Genomic DNA, 14,994 nt, shown 5'->3' on the forward strand with positions numbered 1-14,994 from the left:
CCGAAAACCTGAGAAAACCAGAAAACTCCTGACTACATGGAACATTAAGGAATAAGAGATCGTCCAAAAGCCTCCATACTTACACCAAAACCAACCACCACCAAAGAGCCAATAAGCTCCAGAACAAGACATACCATGCAAATTCTTTAGCAACGCAGGAACATAGACCTGAGTGTCAACATACAGGCTGCCCAAAGTCACACCTAACACATAGACCCATCACAAAACTCATTACTGAAAACTCCATTGCACTCCAGAGAGAAGAAATCCATTTCCACGCACCAGAACACTGACACAAGCTTCTCTAACCAGGAAACCTTGACAAACCAATCGTCCAACCCCACCCACTGGGTGAAACCTCCACAATAAAAAGGAACCACAGACCACAAGAATACAGAAAGCCCACTCCAGACACAGCAATCTAAACAAGATGAAAAGGCAGAGAAATACCCAACAGGTAAAGGAACATGAAAAAATGCCCACCAAGTCAAACAAAAGAGGAGGAGATAGGGAATCTACCTGAAAAAGAATTTAGAATAATGATAATAAAAATGATCCATAATCTTGAAAACAAAATAGAGTTACACATAAATAGCCTGGAGACAAAGATTGAGAAGATGCAAGAAATGTTTAACAAGGACCTAGAAGAAATAAAAAAAGAGTCAATTAAAAATGAATAATGCAATAAATGAGATCAAAAACACTTTGGAGGGAACCATGAGTAGAATAACAGAGACAGAAGATAGGATAAGTGAGGTAGAAGATAAAATGGTGGAAATAAATGAAGCAGAGAAGAAAAAAGAAAAAAGAATCAAAAGAAATGAGGACAACCTCAGGGACTTCTGGGACAATGTGAAACGCGCCAACATTCGAATCATAGGAGTCTCAGAAGAAGAAGACAAAAAGAAAGGCCATGAGAAGTTACTTGAAGAGATAATAGCTGAAAACTTCCCTAAAATGGGGAAGGAAATAGCCACCCAAGTCCAAGAAACCCAGAGAGTCCCAAACAGGATAAACGCAAGGCGAAACACCCCAAGACACATATTAGTCAAATTAAGAAAGATCAAGCACAAAGAACAAATATTAAAAGCAGCAAGGGAGAAACAACAAATAACACACAAAGGGATTCCCATAAGGATAACAGCTGATCTATCAATAGAAACCCTTCAGGCCAGAAGGGAATGGCAGGACATAGAGTAATGAAAGAGAATAACCTACAACCTAGATTACTGTACCCAGCAAAGATCTCATTCAGATATGAAGGAGAATTCAAAAGCTTTACAGACAAGCAAAAGCTGAGAGAATTCAGCACCACCAAACCAGCTCTTCAACAAATGCTAAAGGATCTTCTCTAGACAGGAAACACAGAAAGGTTGTATAAACGTGAACCCCAAACAACAAAGTAAATGGCAATGGGACATTACCTATCAATAATTACCTTAAATGTAAATGGGTTGAATGCCCCAACCAAAAGACAAAGACTGGCTGAATGGATACAAAAACAAGACCCCTATATATGCTGTCTACAAGAGACCCACCTCAAAACAAGGGACACATACAGACTAAAAGTGATGGGCTGGAAAAAAATATTTCACGCAAACGGAGACCAAAAGAAAGCAGGAGTCACAATACTCATATCAGATAAAATAGACTTTCAAATAAGGGCTGTGAAAAGAGACAAAGAAGGACACTACATAATGATCAAAGGATCAATCCAAGAAGAAGATGTAACAGTTATAAATATATATGCACCCAACATAGGAGCACCGCAATATGTAAGGCAAACACTAACGAGTATGAAAGAGGAAATTAATAGTAACACAATAATAGTGGGAGACTTTAATACCCCACTCACAACTACGGATAGATCAACTAAACAGAAAATGAACAAGGAAACACAAACTTTAAAGGACACAATGGACCAGCTAGACCTAATTGACATCTATAGGATGTTTCACCCCAAAACAATCAACTTCACCTTTTTCTCAAGTGCACACGGAACCTTCTCCAGAATAGATCACATCCTGGGCCATAAATCTAGTCTTGGTAAATTCAAAAAGATTGAAATCATTCCAGTCATCTTTTCTGACCACAGTGCAGTAAGATTAGATCTAAATTACAGGAAAAAAATTATTAAAAATTCAAACATATGGAGGCTAAACAACACGCTTCTGAATAACCAACAAATCATAGAAGAAATCAAAAAAGAAATCAAAATATGCATAGAAATGAATGAAAATGAAAACACAACAACCCAAAATCTATGGGACACTGTAAAAGCAGTGCTAAGGGGAAGATTCATAGCATTACAGGCTTACCTCAAGAAACAAGGAAAAAGTCAAACAAATAACCTAACTCTACACCTAAAGCAACTAGAGAAGGAAGAAATTAAGAACCCCAGGGTTAGTAGAAGGAAAGAAATCTTAAAAATTAGGGCAGAAATAAATGCAAAAGAAACTAAAGAGACCATAGCAAAAATCAACAAAGCTAAAAGTTGGTTTTTTGAAAAAACAAACAAAATTGACAAACCATTAGCAAGACTCATTAAGAAACAAAGGGAGAAGAACCAAATTGACAAAATAAGAAACGAAAATGGAGAGATCACAACAGACAACACTGAAATACAAAGGATCATAAGAGACTACTACCAGCAGCTCTATGCCAATAATGGACAACTTGGAAGAAATGGACAAGTTCTTAGAGAAGGATAACTTTCCAAAACTGAACCAGAAAGAAATAGAAGATCTTAACAAACCCATCACAAGCAAAGAAATCGAAACTGTAATCAGAAATCTTCCAGGAAACAAAAGCCCAGGACCAGATGGCTTCACAGCTGAATTCTACCAAAAATTTAGAGAAGAGCCAACACCTATCTTACTCAAACTCTTCCAGAAAATTGCGGAAGAAGGTAAACTTCCAAACTCATTCTATGAGGCCACCATCACCCTAATTCCAAAACCAGACAAAGATGCCACAAAAAAGAAAACTACAGGCCAATATCACTGATGAACATAGATGCAAAAATCCTTAACAAAATTCTAGCAAACAGAATCCAACAACATATTAAAAAAATCATACACGATGACCAAGTGGGCTTTATCCCAGGAATGCAAGGATTCTTTAATATCCACAAATCAATCAATGTGATACACCACATTAACAAAATGAAAGATAAAAACCATATGATTATCTCAATAGATGCAGAAAAAGCCTTTGACAAAATTCAACATCTACGTATGATTAAAACTCTCCAGAGAGCAGGAATAGAAGAAACATACCTCAACACAATAAAAGCTATATATGACAAACCCACAGCAAGCATTACCCTCAATGGTGAAAAATTGAAAGCATTTCCCCTAAAATCAGGAACAAGACAAGGGTGCCCACTCTCACCACTACTATTCAGCATAGTTTTGGAAGTGTTGGCCACAGCAATCAGGGCAGAAAAAGAAGTAAAAGGAATACAGATAGGAAAAGAAGAAGTGAAACTCTTGCTGTTTGCAGATGACATGATCCTCTACATAGAAAACCCTAAAGACTCTACCAGAAAATTACTATAGGTAATCAACGAATATAGTAAAGTTGCAGGATATAAAATTAATACACAGAAATCTCTTTCATTCCTATACACTAACAATGAGAAAACAGAAAGGGAAATTAAGGAAACAATACCATTCACCATTGCAACAAAAAGAATAAAATAATAGGAGTGTATCTACCTAAAGAAACAAAAGACTTATACATAGAAAACTATAAATCACTGATGAAAGAAATCAAAGAGGACACAAGCAGATGGAGAAATATACCATGTTCATGGATTGGAAGAATCAATTTTGTCAAAAAGGCTATACTACCCAAAGCAATCTATAGATTCAATGCAATCCCTATCAAGCTACCAACGGTATTTTTCACAGAACAAGAAAAAATAATTTCACAATTTGTGTGGAAATACAAAAAACCTCGAATAGCCAAAGTAATCTTGAGCAAGAAGAATGGAACTGGAGGAATCAACCTGCCTGACTTCAGACTATACTACAAAGCCACAGTCATCAAGACAGTATGGTACTGGCACAAAGACAGAAATATAGATCAATGGAACAGAATAGAAAGCCCAGAGATAAATCCATGAACCTATGGTCACCTTATCTTTGACAAAGGAGGCAAGACTATACAATGGAAAAAAGACAACCTCTTTAACAAGTGGTGCTGGGAAAACTGGTCAGCCACTTGTAAAAGAATGAAACTAGAACACTTTCTAACACCATACACAAAAATAAACTCAAAATGGATTAAAGATCTAAATGTAAGACCAGAAACTATAAAACTCCTAGAGGAGAACATAGGCAAAACACTCTCCGACATAAATCACAGTAGGATCCTCTATGACCCACATCCCAGAATATTGGAAACAAAAGCAAAAATAAACAAATGGGACCTAATGAAACTTAAAAGCTTTTGCACAACAAAGGAAACTATAAGCAAGGTGAAAAGACAGCTCTCAGATTGGGAGAAAATAATAGCAAACGAAGCAACAGACAAAGGATTCATCTCAAAAATATACAAGCAACTCCTCCAGCTCAACTCCAGAAAAGTAAATGACCCAATCAAAAAATGGGCCAAAGAACTCAACAGACATTTCTCCAAGGAAGACATACAGATGGCAAAAAAACACATGAAAACATGCTCAACATCACTCATTATCAGAGAAATGTAAATCAAAACCACAATGAGGTACCATTACACGCCAGTCAGGATGGCTGCTATCCAGAAGTCTACAAGCAATAAATGCTGGAGAGGCTGTGGAGAAAAGGGAACCGTCTTACACTGTTGGTGGGAATGCAAACTAGGACAGCCGCTATGGAAAACAGCGTGGAGATTTCTTAAAAAGCTGGAAATAGAACTGCCATATGACCCAGCAATCCCACTTCTGGGCATACACACTGAGGAAACCAGATCTGAAAGAGACACGTGAACCCTAATGTTCATTGCAGCACTGTTTATAATAGCCAGGACATGGAAGCAACCTAGATGCCCATCAGCAGATGAATGGATAAGAAAGCTGTGGTACATATACACCATGGAATATTACTCAGCCATTGAAAAGAATTCATTTGAATCAGTTCTAATGAGATGGATGAAACTGGAGCCCATTATACAGAGTGAAGTAAGCCAGAAAGATAAAGACCATTACAGTATACTAACACATATATATGGAATTTAGAAAGATGGTAACGATAACCCTATATGCAAAACAGAAAAAGAGACTCAGATGTATAGAACAGACTTTTGGACTCTGTGGGAGAAGGCGAGGGTGGGATGTTTCAAGAGAACAGCATTGAAACATGTATATTATCTAGGGTGAAACAGATCACCAGCCCAGGTTGGGTGCATGAGACAAGTGCTCGGACCTGGTGCACTGGGAAGACCCAGAGGGATCGGGCGGAGAGGGAGGTGGGAGTGGGGATCGGGATGGGGAATACATGTAAAACCATGGCTGATTCTTGTCAATGTATGACAAAAACCACTACAATATTGTAAAGTAATTAGCCTCCAACTAATAAAAAAAAGAAAGAAAAAAAAAAGAAAAAAAAGAAAAGAAGTCAGCCTTAGGTTTTACTTGCTGCTTATACTGAGGCTTAAGACTGAGCAGAGGTTAAAGCTCGGGCCTTCTTAGGTCTTTTGTAACTATGCATCTATTCTTGGGTATGCATGTGTCCTTCGAGAGTTCTCAATATAAACAAAAGCATTTCAAAACCCTCATTCCTCGATGTATCTCCTTCCCCAGCTTCTTCCTTGCAAGACTTTTCAGTTTGTCTGCTTCTTGTCATGTCTGTTGTTCCTTGCTCCAGATGGTGACTTGTATACCTTTACGTGTGCTTGGTTGCTCAGTCATGTCCAACTGTTTGTGACCCCATGAACTGTAGCCCACCATACTCCTCTGTCCATGGAATTTTCTAGGCAAGAGTACTGGAGCAGGTTGCCATTTCCCTTCTCCAGGGGATCTTCCCAAACCAGAGATTGAACCCTGGTTTCCCACATTGTAGGCGGATTCTTTAATGGACTGTAGCCCACCAGGCTCCTCTGTCCATGGAATTTTCTAGGCAAGAGTACTGGAGCAGGTTGCCATTCCCTTCTCCAGGGGATCTTCCCAAACCAGAGATTGAACCCTGGTTTCCCACATTATAGGCGGATTCTTTACTGTCTGAGCCACCAGAGAAGCTTTTGTTCCTTTGCATATTTTCGACATATACCACCAGAAAGGCTACTCAAAACCTTGAGGAGGTTCTGAGGGATGCAAAACAAAGTTTTGGGAAGCCTCAGAACAGCTTTCAGGGAGCTGCCAGACAGGTTCACAATACACAGCCACATTTTTCTGAACACAAGATTCATGTTGCTCCTCTGGCACTAGCAAGCCGTATCAGGCATGTGGACTATCATCCTTATGGACATCTCCAAGCTGACAAATGGCAGATGATAATCAGCTAAACAAAAATGTTTCAACACGCTCTTACCAGCAATTAACAACTTCTTTCTTCTTTACGGACTCTCCAGGTGTCATGTTTTTAAAACTGTGGTTAAAAAAGCCACAAAACATAAAGTTTACCGTCAGAATTATCAGTAATTGTGCAGTTCAGCAGGGCTACATATATTCATATTCTTGAGAAACAGATTTCCAGAACTTTATTATCTTGCCAAACTGAAACTTTGTATCTCTTACATAACGATTCCCCTTTGCCTTGTCCTGTAGCTACTGGTAACTCCCATTCGACTTATATTTCTATGAATTTGACTATTTTAAATACATAGTAGAAGTGGAGAAGATGCTTGAGAGTACCTTGGATTGCAAGGAGATCAAACCAGTTAATCCTAAAGGAAATCAACCTTGAATATTCATTGGAAGGACTGATGCTGAGGCTGAAGTGCCAATACATTGGCCACCTGATGCAAAGAACCAACTCATTCGAAAAGATCTTGATGCTGGGAAAGAGTGAGAGTGGGAGGAGAAGGGGATGATGGAAGATGAGATGATTGGATAGCATCACTGACTCAGTGGACATGAGTTTGAGCAAACTCTAGGAGATGGTGAAGGACAGGGAAGCCTGATGTGCTACAGTCTACGGGGTCATGAAGAGTCAGATACAACTTAGCAATTCAACAGTAACAACAGTAGAAGTGGAATCATACAGCAATTTGGCTTTTTGTAACTCACTTATTCCACTTAGCATAGTATCCTCAAGGTTCATCTATGTGGTAATGTGTGATAGGATTTCTTTCCATTTTAAGGCTGAATAATACTGCATTGTATGTATATACCACAATTTGTTTACTTGTGCATCCGTTAGTGGACATTTGGGTTCATGTTAAATATGTTTGATTAAATTAAATAGTTTAAAAAATGTTGATTCTCACAGTTTTTAGAAGCTTATTTGTTGCTTCAGTGGATTAAAAGTTCCTTGGACTTCTCTACACCACAATTTCAGCAGAGCCACTTAATAAATATTTTAAAAATATTATCTGTCACACATCAAAATCAATAATGAAATGTGTATAACATGTAACAATTTTATTTACCTAAACATCTTTTTCTTAAAACATTAACTTATGAAGTAGAAGGAAAATGGATAATCACCCACTGAATGGGAAATGCAATATAATTTTTATTAAAGGAGCTTCTGTTAAGTGAGGGAGAAATCAAGAAAGTGGTCTCATTCTTTAGATAAACTCAGTTACAATAGTCATTACTGTGAAAAAAATGTGTAAATGATATCATATGTGAGGGCAGTTCATGTACCATAAAGCTTAAAAATTCAGTTAGGCCTAGGTTAAGATCTTAGTATTTATTTTCACATCAAGTTTTTATTTTTCAAGTTTTTTTTAATAGTTCTTCTAACTTCTTTTTTAAAATCTTGTTTCAAGCTAAGATAAACAGTTAATTGGCTTCAGATTTAAACTTTTAATTGTGTATGCAGGCATATGTCATTTTATTATATTTCACTTTATTGTGCTTCACAGATATTGTGTTTTTAATTGAAGCATAGTTGATTTAAAATATTTTTAGTTTCAGGTGCACACATAGTGATTTGGATATTTTTGCAGGTTATATACCATTATAAGTTATTACAAGATATGAAAAAAAAGTTATTATAAGAAATGGAATATAATTCCATATTTGTGCTACACAGCAAATCCTTTTTGCTTATTTATTTTATGTGTAGTAGTTTGTATTTTCTAATCCCGGATTCCTCATTTGCCCTTCCCTCTCCCCTTTGGTAACCACTAGTTTGTGTTCCGTGACAGAAACAGACTCACAGGTTTCTTACATACACATTCATTTGCATTATTTTTTAGCTTCCACATGTAAGTGATACCATATAATATTTGTCTTTGACTGGCTTATTTTATTAAGCATAATATTCTCTAGGTCCATTCATGTTGCTGTAAATGAAATATTGTGCTAAGTCGCTTCAGTCGTCCAACTCTTTGTGACCCAAAGGACTGTAACCCACCAGGCTCCTCTGTCCACCAGATTCTCCAGGTAAGACTACTGGAGTGGGTTGCCATACCCCTTTCCAGAGAATCTTCCCAACTCAGGGATCGAACCCATGTCTCTTAGGTCTCCTACATTGGCAGACAGGTTCTTTACCACTAGTGTCACCTGGGAAGCCCCATTTTCTTATAAACATACTTGGATATGTATTTTCTTACATACTTGAATATGTAAGAAAATGAAATATTATATTGTATCTTTTACAAATTGAAGGTTTGTGGCAACCCTGAGTCAAGCAAATCTATCAGTACTATTTTTCCAGCAACATTTGCTCACTTTGTGTCTCTGTCACATTCTGGTTAATTCTCACAGTATTTCAAACATTTTAATTATTATTATGTTTGCTATGGTGGTCTGTGATCAGTGATCTCTGATATTACTAATGTAATTGTTTTGGGATTCCATGAACTCATTAAGATGGCAATCTTAATAAATGTGTGTATTCTCATCGCTTGACCAACTGGTCATTCCTCTGTCTCTATCCCTTTTCTTAGGCCTCTCTTTTCTCCGAAACACAACATTTAAAATTAGGCTAATCAATAATTCTGCAATGGTGTCTAACTGTTCAAGTGAAAAGAAAAGTCACTTGTCCCTCACTTTAAATCAAAAGGTAGAAGTAATTAAGCTTATTGAGAAAGGTGTGATTTTTCTCTCACTTTAAATCAAAAGCTAGAAATGATTAAACTTAGTGAGGAAGGTGTGTGTTGAAAGTTGAGATAGGCTGAAAGCTAGGCCTCTTGTGCCAAACATCAGCCAAGTTGTGAGTGCAAAGGAAACATTTTTGAAGGAAATTACGAGTACTGCTCCAGTGAACACATGAATGATAAGCAAGTGAAACAGCCTTATTACTGATATGGAAGAAGTTTCAGTGGTTTGGATGGAAGATCAAACCAGTCACATTTCCTTAAGCTAAAGCCTAATTCAGAACAAGTTCTTATCTTCAATTTTGTGAAGGCTGAGAGAGGTGAGGAAACTGTAGAAGAAGAGTCTGAAACTAGAAGTTGGTTCATGAAGTTTAAGGAAAGAAACCATCTTAGTAACATCAAAGCGCAAGGTGAAGCAGCAAGTCCTGATGTAGAAGTTGCAGCAAGTTATCCAGACCATCCAGCTAAGAAAATTAATGAAGGCAGGTACATGAAGCAACAGATTTTCAATGTAGAGGAAACAGTCTTATGTTGAAAGAACATGCCATCTAGGATTTTCATAGCTAGAGAAAAGTCAATACCTGGCTTCAAAGTTTCAAAGGACAGGCTAACTCTCTTATTATGGGCTTACACAACTGGTGACTTTAAGTTGAAACTAGTGCTCACTTACTATTATGAAAATCCTAGGGCCCTTAAGAATTATGCTAAATCTAATCTGCCTGTGCTCTATAAATGGAACAACAAAGTCTGGAAGACAGCACAACTGTTTGCATGGTTTAGTGAATATTTTAAGCCCTCTGTTGAGACCTACTGCTCAGAAAAAAAAAAAAAAAGATTCCTTTCAAAATATTATGGCTATTGACAATGCACCTGGTCATCCAAGATCTCTGATGGAGATGTGCAATGAGAAACTAACTGTTCTTGAAAGAAAGTCAATCAACGTGGCCAATTTCGTTGTTCTTAGTCTAAGGAATTGCAACAATCACCACAACCTTCAGCAACAACCACCCTAATCAATCAGCAGTCATCAACATTGAGGCAAGACCCTCCATTAGCAAGAAGATTATGGCTTGTTGAAGGCTCAGATGATGGTTTTCATTTTTTAGCAGTGAAACATTTTAAAATTAAGGCATGTACATTTTTTGGACAGAAGACTATTGCACACTTAAGACTACATTATAGTGTAAATATGTCTTTAATATGCCCTGGGGAACAGAAAAATTTGTGTGACTAGCTTTAGTGTAATATTTATTTTATTGAGGTGGTCTGGCACTGAGCGGGCAATACCTCTGAGATATGCCTGTATTTAAGCATATTTGGGTAACTGTCATATTTACCTAACTGGAGTCTTTTTTATGTAATACACTTCTAAATTCTTAAATCCTGGTTCATTTACTCCTTCTAGGAACTTGGAATGACTTACCAGTCAGCATTTATATTACTGAAACTTATTGGAGCTACTCTATGAATAGACCAGATGACAAAGCTTGCCTGGCTTATAACTATGTTTTTGGAGATACAGAAGTCAGAACAAAGTGCTTAAATTTCCTACAGATTATATCAAACTAGATGGGCTCTTAAGCAGTCAGCCTGGCCTCCTACTCATAGAGTAGCCTAATCGTGAATATAATGATTCTAGCTGCTTTTTACATGTTGTCAGAATTAAGAAACCCAGTCAATTTCATTTAGGAAGACAGACAAAAATCTGTCTGTTTTAAGAAGCCATCCAATCACTGAAGAAGTGATAATCCTATAAATGAAATTTCAGAGAAGTAAATAGTGACCAATCTTTCTCAAGGCTGCCAAAATGATTTATTGCATGCTGAGATTTAATACACTCACATAGACTGCATTAACATTTTTTAAACACAAGTTGTTTTCTTGCAAAACCAACTGAAGTTAGTGATAATATACATTATCTCTGTCATTGGTTTGATATCTAAAAGGTAGTTTTTCAAAAATAAAGTCATAACAGGAAATTTAGGAATTATGTTAAAAAGAAATCCAATAGTTTATATCAATTATGCCTACTACTGTGGGCAAGAACCCCTTAGAAGAAATGGAGTATCCCTCTTAGTCAACAAAAGTCCAAATACAGTACTTGGATGCAATCTCAAAAACTACAGAATGATCTCTGTTTGTTTCCAAGGTAAACCATTCAATATCACAGTAATTCAAGTCTATACCCCAACCACTAATGCTGAAGAAGCTGAAGGCAAACAGATCTATGAAGACCTATAAGACTTTCTAGAACTAAACACAACAAAAAAGATGTTCTTTTCATCATAGGTGACTGGAATGAAAAAGTAGGAAGTCAAGACATACATGGAGTAACAGGCAAGTTTGGCCTTGGAGTACAAAATGAAGCAGGGTAAAGGCTAACAGAGTTTTGCCAAGAGACAGCACTGATCATAGCAAACACCCTCTTCCAACAACACAAGAGAAGACACTACACATGACTATCACCAGATGATCAATACCAAAATCAGATTGATTATATTCTTTGCAACCAAAGATGGAGAAGATCTATACAGTCAGCAAAAACAAGACAAGGAACTGACTGTGGCACAATAAAGATCATGAACTCTTTATTGCCAAATTCAGACTGTAATTGAAGAAAGTAGGGAAAACCACTAGACCATTCAGGTATGATCTAAATCAAATCCCTTACAATTATACAGTGGAAGTGACAAATAGATTCAAGGGATTAGATCTGATAGACTGAGTGCCTGAAGATCTATGGACGGAGTTTCATAATATTGCACAAAAGGATGTGATCGACACCATCCCTGAGAAAAAGAATTGCAAAAATGCAAATGAGTTGTCTGAGGAGTCCTTACAAATAGCTGAGGAAAGAAGAAAAGTGAAAGGCAAAGGAGAAAAGGAAAGATATACCCATCTGAATGCAGAGTTCCAAAGAAGAGTAAGGAGAGATAAGAAAGCCTTCCTAAGTGATCAGTGCAAAGGAATAGAGGAAAAAAATAAAATGGGAAAGACTAGAGATCTCTTCAAGAAAATTAGAGATACCAAGGGAACATTTCATGCAAAGATGGGCAAATTAAAGGACAGAAATGGTATGGACCTAACAGAAGCAGAAGATATTAAGAAGAGGTGAGAAGAATAAACAGAAGAACTGTACAAAAAAGATCTTCACGGCCCAGATAACCATGATGGTGTGATCACTCACCTAGAGCCAGACATCCTGGCGTGTGAAGTCAAGTGGGCCTTAGGAAGGATTGCTATGAACAAAACTAGTGGAGGTGATGGCATTCCAGCTGAGCTATTTCAGATCCTAAAAGATGATGCTGTGAAAATGTTGCACTCCATATGTCAGCAAATTGGGAAAACTCAGCAGTGGCTACAGGACTGGAAAATGTCAGTTTTCACCCAAAGAAAGGTAATGACAAAGAATGCTCAAACTACTGCACAATTGCACTCATCTCACACACTAGTAAAGTAATGCTCAAAATTCTCCAATCTAGGCTTCAGCAGTATGTGAACTGAGAACTTTCAGATGTTCAAGCTGGATTTAGAAAAGGCAGTGGAACCAGAGATCAAATTGCCAACATCCATTGGATCATAGAAACAGCAACAGAGTTCCAGAAACACATCTACTTCTGCTTTATTGACTATGCCAAAGCCTTTGGCTGTATGGATCACAACAAATGGTGGAAAATTCTTAAAGAGATGGGAATACCAGGCTACCCTAACTGCCTCCTGAGAAACCTGTATGCAGGTCAAGAAGCAACTGTTAGAACCAGACATGGAACAATGGACTAGTCCCACATTGGGAAAGGAGTACGTGAAGGCTGTACATTGTCACCTGCTTATTTAACTTACGTGCAGACTACATCATGTGAAATGCCAGGCTGGATGAAGCACAAGCTAGAATCAAGATTGTTGAGAGATATATCAATAACTAGACTCAAATGTGCAGATGACAGTATCCTTACTTTAAAAAGCAAAGAGCAACTAAAGAGCCTCCTGATGAAAGTGAAAGAGGAGAGTGAAAAACCTAGCTCAGAACTCAACATTCAAAAAACAAAGATCATGGCACGTGGTCCCGTCAGTTCATGTCAAATAGATGGGGAAACAATAGAAACAGAGACAGACAATTTTCTTGGGCTCCAAAATCACTGCAGATGGTGACTTCAGCCATGAAAGTAAAAGACTCTTGCTCCTTGAAAGAAGAGCTATGACAAACCTAGACAATGTATTAAAAAGCCAAGACATTACTTTGCCAACAAAGGTCTGTCTAGTCAAAGCTATGGTTTTTCCAGTAGTCACATATGGATGTGACAGTTTGACCATAAAGAAAATTGAGCCCCAAAGAATTGATGCTTTTGAACTGTGGTGTTGGAGAAGATTATTGAGAATCCTTTGGACTGCAAGGAGATCAACCAGTCAATCCTAAAATAAATGTCTTGAATATTCATCAGCAGGACTGATGCTAAAGCTGAAGCTCCAATACTTTGGCCACCTGATGCAAAGAACTGACTCATTGGAAAAGACCTGGAAGCTGGGAAAGACTGAAGGCAGGAGGAGAAGGGGACAGCAGTTGATTAGATGGTTAGATGGCATCACTGATTTGATGGATATGAGTATGAGCAAGCTCCAGGAGTTGGTGATGGACAGGGAAGCCTGGCGTGCTGCAGTCTATGCAGTTGCAAATAGTCAGACACAACTGAGTGACTGAACTGAACTAATATCAGTTAAGCAAAAAAAAAAAAAAAAAAGAATAGTTATGGGAAAATATACATTAAATTTAAACAATTACTGTTACTTAGTATCTGACACCAATGAATCTTTATGTTAAAAAAGAGAATGTGAATTTTATTTTAAAACATTAAGTATACATAAATGAAATACATATTTTCCTTTAAATTTGAGAAATTAAGTCATTTCATCTAGGTTTTAAAATTTGTGCTTATAGTATTATTGATAGAATTTTATCATTCTTTTAACATCCAAGGAATCAATAGTGATGTCCCCTCTTTCATTCCTGATACTGGTCATTTGTGTCTTCTCTGTTTTTCTTGGTTATCCAAGCTAAAATCTTATCAAAACCTTTTCAAAGAAGCAGATTTAGGTTTCATTGATTTACTCTATTGTTTCCTTGTTTTCAATTTTGTTGATTTTTGCTCTAATATTTATTTGATTTCTTCTACTTGTTTTGGATCTAATGTGCTCTTCTTTTTCTGGTTTTCTAATGTGAAAACTTGAGTTATTGATTCTGGTAAACGGGGTAGGGGAAATGTTGGACTCCATCATTGCCAGAACTGGAAAATTACTAATTTTTAATAGTTTTCATACATGAATAAGTTTTAAATCTTTAATAAACATTTTGATCCAAAGTTGCCTACTTATATTTTATAAAATATTTGATTATTGCATGTTATTTTAGTCTGAGTGTCCACAAAAGAGAGTGTGACACAAAAGTTTCCATTTGAGTAGCTCATTTGGAAAGTGGTTCTAGTAAGTCAGAGCAAGGAAAACATATGTGAGAGCTGGACAATAAAAAAGACTGAGTGCCAAAGAATTGATGCCTTTGAAGTGTGGTGTTGGAAAAGACTCTTGAAAGTCCCTTGGACAACAAGGAAATCAAACCAATCAATCCTAAAGGAAATCAACCCTGAATATTCATTGGAAGTACTGATGCTGAAGCTGAATCTCCAATACTTTGGCCACCTGATGTGAAGAACTGACTCATTGGAAAAGACCCTCAAGATAGAAGATAGAAGGCAGGAGGAGGAGGGGACAACAGAGGATGAGATGGTTTGATGGCATTACTGACTCGATGGA

The sequence above is a fragment of the Odocoileus virginianus genome, chromosome X (assembly GCF_023699985.2).
Source record: "Odocoileus virginianus isolate 20LAN1187 ecotype Illinois chromosome X, Ovbor_1.2, whole genome shotgun sequence".
Lineage (NCBI taxonomy): Eukaryota > Metazoa > Chordata > Mammalia > Artiodactyla > Cervidae > Odocoileus > Odocoileus virginianus.